This window comes from Choristoneura fumiferana, chromosome Z (genome assembly GCF_025370935.1).
Source record: "Choristoneura fumiferana chromosome Z, NRCan_CFum_1, whole genome shotgun sequence".
Taxonomy (NCBI): Eukaryota; Metazoa; Arthropoda; class Insecta; order Lepidoptera; family Tortricidae; genus Choristoneura; species Choristoneura fumiferana.
In genome coordinates this window covers 40013310-40019309 of record NC_133472.1, presented here as the reverse complement: position 1 = coordinate 40019309, position 6000 = coordinate 40013310, and the positions used below count along the sequence as shown (strand labels likewise).

Sequence of the window (6000 nt, the reverse complement as noted above, 5' to 3'; positions counted from 1 at the left end):
TGCCGCTCGCCCGGGGCGTTTTCTTTCTTCTCTGTCTACTTGTCTTCTATGCGGGCGCGTGGGGGCTGATGCCGGCGCCGCGATGCCGCGCTGCCTCATGGCTAAGAAGTGGAAGGGTGCTCCGGCGGTGGCCGAGGACACCGACGAGGAGATCGACGTCGTGGGGGAGGGGCGCGGCCGCAGTCCCGCGCTCGCGGCCACCGCGCCCGGCCCTCCGCCCCGCGATCCCGAACCGACGCTCCTCTACAACGGTACGTCTTAGCTTTACTTGGCGAATGCGAACGTTATCCAACAATCCAAAAACATACTAAAAACACCTGTCTAAATAAGATCATTGGATACACCAGCGTTGTGTCGCTTGTAGAAGTACAATATTTCGTCGCGCACGCTTTTAGAGTACGCAGAAGTCAAATTGCGGTCACAACACGACGCAGTTTTCGGTTTACCTCGAAAACTAGAATATAAGCAGTGGAAACACCGTAATCTTTTATCGAGTATTAGTATACGCAGCAACTACCCCGACCTACTAATGACCCGAAAATACTTTAGATGACTATACGAAAGCACAGAACATGGAGTGATTGGAAATTTGGGTTACAGGCAAAACTATTGATAAAAGTAACTCTTGTTCATGTACATAGTACAAGTAATGGCTCTACATAGAATTTGACGTTTTATATCAAGCGTATTATACTTATAAACTATTACTTGCAAGAAGCTTTCGTAAGTTTTTCATTTATGTTTACTGAATTATGAAGATGTAAGAGTTTACAAAAACCTGAACTAGAACAATTTACAATACAATACAATACAAATATTCTTTATTGCCCACCACAAATCAGTACATAAAATCTATATATTACACATCTCATCGCGATCTCTTTTAGACAACCATTTGGGTACATAGATCTTAAGATTATGTCAACATCGTAGGTTGCGGACACAGAAACAAAAAACAAGAAGAACTACTTGATGTTGTTAGTAGGACCCAATAACAATTTTTAACTTAAATTATATCAGTTTGTCATTTTGTGTCTTATTATTATCAATACATCCACATTCAGTTGCTACAAAAACTTAGTAATTACACATTAAGTAAATACTATAGGTATCCAAATTAGTGTACGGTTAGAAAATTCCTTGGCACAATAGTAGATTGTACAACAAGGGCATAAAATGAGCCATTTTACCCATGGCGTTCATATAGCCAACCGAGCCGCTACGGCGAGGGTGGATAGACACGTCGAGGGGAAAATGGGTTTAATGGTTGAGTTTTACACTCTTTTTTTCATTTCGATTGAGGGGAAATCAAATAGCAACAGTGGAAACAATTGTTCACTTGCTAGGTACCTTTCATTTTTCATGGATTTCTTTAAAATTATAATGTTTTAGTTTTATTGATTTATTTTGATTGATGTTCAGTTTTACATAAAATAAAAATTATTAAAAAAATATAAAGAAACTTTTTTGTTTGTGGCTGTTGACACCTGATTACCTTGCCTTGGTCTTAGCGAAGATTTTACTTTATGCACTAGAGCATTAAAGGTAATTTTATGTCGCCTAGATCCAGCATAAATACCAACTTTACGAGCATGAGAAGTGAAAAAGAATTTGTTTGTTTGTTTGTTGAAAATAAACAAACACGACAGCTTCAAAGTAATCTTGTTAAATACAAAAAGCCGTTACTTTGGTGTTTGTTATCAGTTAATGAGACATATTATTATGCACCAAATAAGGCCCACACGTCCGTACTGTTAGCCGTTTGTATGGAGACTGAGGGTAGATTGACAAAAGGCTTCTAAAGGCACATAAAACACAGTTTTTGTAAGGTCTTTGCCGCGCTGAACTTTAAGCCGAGTTTAGACTTTCAAGAAAAATCTTCTTGCAAAAAAACTTAGATTTAGTTTCCATTTTATAATAATAGCTAATAGTATTTCTACCTCCTTTAATATATTTAGGTAATAGCTTTCCGTCCACGACTTTGTCCGCGTTGACTACATTAACGCGTCAAACAATACTTTCTAGCGTAAAAGTAGCGCACCTATGTAATTTTAATCGCAATCGACCAAGTAAATAAGCCGTGAAAACAAACGAATAAATAATTTATTGAATCAGGCGATAATTTGCGGAGGTCCATGTTAATAAACTACGAGTATAAACAATTACTTTGATCACTCGCGATACCTACGTCCATGCAACAATGATGTGTCTCATCTTAACATAAAGTACCGTGGTGAACGGTTGTCTTGCTCTGATGATGAACTCTGATAGAGTTCGAAACGCGTCAGCGTAGTATGATTGTTGGGTTTTGTGATTTGTGTACGTGCTTGCAGTGTCATCATCATGTCAACCGAAAGGCGTCCACTGCTGGACATAGGCCTCCCCCAAGGCTCTCGAGTCAGACGGTCTTGTGCTTTCTGCATCCACCGCGATCCCGTACCGTCCCTCTCACTCTCGTATTAAATAATATTAGTGTCAGCAGGACAGCAAGATACGAAGTTCGAATTTTGCACCTCGGAGTATAGGCCCTGTGTTCACGAGGACTAGAGGCTCAAAGACACTTGGCAATAAGAGAAAGCAACTTACAAACGTTAAATGCCGGAGGATGAGAGCGAGAACCTGCACGTAAAGCCTTTTTCATCACACTTGCTCGTAAACAGTGTTGAAACATGCAGACTACCTTGCTTGCAACCCCCCAAATAAAACCCTCGACCTTAATGTGCTTGTCATGAAACCCGTGGTCGGTAAATGAGTCATTGCCCGTACTAATTTTGTTGTCATGAAGCCCAAGGTCGGTAAATGAGTGTGATACTGCATGGCGTGCAGGAGCGCGGCGCGCGCACGTGGGGCACATGCACTGCCAAGAGCGCAGTCAGCGGTATCGGCAATTATTTAAAAAATATTAGTTTTTCTTTTACAAATATACAATTTTACTCGCAAATATGATGAAAAACATTGTCTGTCGCACGGGCGGTACTAGAATTACGAACATCGACTCATTAAAATTCTAATAAACTCTCGTTCGTAATTCCTTGCTTACCGCCCTTAAGACACAATGTACTATTCGACGTCGTAAAAAAGGAAGTACCACTAGATTGAGGTACAGCCAAGGAAATTAATTTACGTCTCAGGGTGGAACCTTTTCATAATCATTTTAGTCATGTTTTCTTTAGCAGATGTATGGAATGTCAATATGACATTAGTAGCACAAAGGTTCCACCCTGGGTAGTGAATTGAATAATTTCCATGAATGTACGTTGATAATTGACCACTCTTACTTTTCTCTTAAACATATGCCAAAAGTATTTAATTTAGTTTTTTTAACCGACATCAAAAAAGGAGGAGGTTCTATGTTCCAATTTTTTTTAATGTATGTTCACCGATTACTCAGCCAATTGTGGACCGATTTTCAAAATTCTTTTTTTATTCGAAAGAGTATTCTTCTGAGGTGAAGTCAAGATCTGATGATGGGATCCTAGGGAAATCGAGGGCTAACCTCAAATTTTATAGGCACACCTATGGCGATTTTGGCTTCTTTTAGCATTAAGATGAGCATTTATATTCAGAAAGTATCATTTGGTAAACTGGACCTTATGAAGAAGACCGTAGATGACCAATGGAACTCATCAAAGCTAAGTAATGCTCGCTCGTCTATTAACGATCATGTTTAATATACCTAGATAAGCGACTAAGAAGAAACTTTAAGTTAATGAATCTTTCAAACTGATCTGATACTGAAGACAGAAGGTAGGCAACGGAAGTCTGTTATGAAACAACGTAACTAAGTCGTGTTTGGGCTTAATGGAATCTTTGTGAAATGTACTTTGGCTACGAATCACTAAAAAGTGAGAAATAAAAAAAATAACAAAAAAGTAAATACGACCCAGCAGGAGGGATTGAAACCCATAGTATGTAGGTGAGGTAGACGACTATTGTCCCACTCCTGCTGGGTCGTGCTGAGTCACCGACTTCGAGCTACATAGTACGTACATAGAAAAATATTTTCAAGGGTTTTGTAGTCGCTTCCATTTTTTGTTATTTTTTTGGAGTCGGTTTTACTTTTTTTTAATTTTTTTTAATTTACATTTTGGATTCTTTTAAAAAAAATGTGTGATTTTCAGGATCACTTTAGAAGCGGTAATGTATAAAATCACACAACTTCAAATAAACGTGAAAAAATGTGCATTTTTCAAAAATCTGTAATTGGATGTTGGGAGTGTGGAAAAAATAAACGTTATGTGGCAGCCCTATGCTTAAGTGTGGTATGAGCACCGCAATGTCTGAGTTTAGAACGTCCTTCAATGAGAGTGTCGCTTCTATCCGGTGTATTAATTTTTATGTTTGCTGTTTAGTAGATAGGTGATTCGAGATACGTGACCAGGACCAACCTTACAACCTCAGTAATTGATAATGGATCCTTCGCAATCATATTTAAGTAAAACCCCTACACTTAATCACAGCAACATTAAAAAAAACGTTAATCTCACTAATACTGGTACAATATAGTAGCTTTAACTCATCCGGTAGGTAAATCCTGCTCACGTCTCCTGAATCGTCGCGTAAACATATGCTTTGCCAAAATGCGATTGCTTCATTATTAGCGAATTGGATTATAATCAATTAGAATAAAATTCTGCAAATGCGAGGTTTTATTTTTAATTAATTAAATACCTTTTTTTCGTCCTCTTCAATCTTGAGCTACCCAATGCTGAGTAAAGGTTCCATTTAAGCTAATTTTGTACAGACACATAAATACCTCCCAGTGCTGGACACAGGCCTCCTCTCAGAATGGGAACGCTTGAACTGTAGTCTCCAGCCCTAATACAGATTGAGAAGAACAGTTTAAATTAAATTGTAGGAAAAATTCAATGGTCAATACAGTAATAGAACAAAGATCAAACGATCTCCTAACTATCTAGGTCTTATAAAATTACCTACTTAATGCTAAATCATCATTAAATATTGCTCTCATTTTAGTTCAAAAGTGAAAATTATCACGTTATACGGCTTTTTTAAATACTTATGCTCAGGAAAAATCAATCACTTTAAAAAGAAGAGACTAAGTTATACATATACGGATGACCCAGTTCTTTGCAGGCCTTGGACAGCAATATAAGTAAGAAAATACGTTCTTTACCAAACCGTCCAAGTATTCTAATAACAATGACTTTAAATACGAGTATCCTTATACACCCAGCTGGCAGGCGTAGTTAGGCGTGGTCAACACAGTTTTTCCTTTGTATCTGTAAAATCTATAAATAAAATCTACAGCTCAAATAAAATTTTGGACTGGTTGCATACTGGTTAATGAAATTAAATACTTACAGTTGAGTTCATAAACTTGTGAGCAAAAATTTGATCAAATATATTTGAACACGCTTCTATTCCGTTAACAATAGAGGTTCAGATATTTTTGATCAAATTTTTGCTCATAAGTTTAAGGACGCGATTGTTCGTACTCGCAGAGCTGTGATTTTCTATAACTCTACTCGTATTTATTCAGAACCGATTTTCCATTTTGGAAATACAAATTAATAAAAAATCGAAATCCAACTAAAAGTGGTAAAAAATTGTGTAACGTTGCAAAACTAAGAGAGATTGAGAGTCGCCATTTTCTGCTAATTTTCTTCATTTTCAAAGTCCTCGCCTTTTTACGCTTAATTTTCGATGTTCTAATATCATTTGATCTCTTTTAACGCTTATAATATTAATCGGGAACACCATAACGTTATGCCGTCGTTCTTGGCAACTCATAAACAGAGCAGATAAACCCACGAGCAGCTATTAATGCGTAATGGCTTGTGAGATCCAATCCTTGGTTTACGAGGGATGTATCGTACCTATTGATTGCGTGGAGGCACTTTAAAAGGTAATGTACACTATTTTTGTACAACGTTTCACAGAGGAAGACATTGTTATCCCACTTGTTCGAAAATCGAATTGGTTCTTCAATAAGTGCGAGCAAAGTAAGGCTTTTCTTTAAGAGAATTTGACATTTGA

At 37.6% G+C, this 6000-nt stretch overlaps 1 pseudogene; it reads left to right on the top strand.

The window, feature by feature from the left end:
• Positions 1-6000, top strand: part of LOC141436921 (uncharacterized) — a 49476-nt pseudogene continuing 43476 nt past the window's right edge.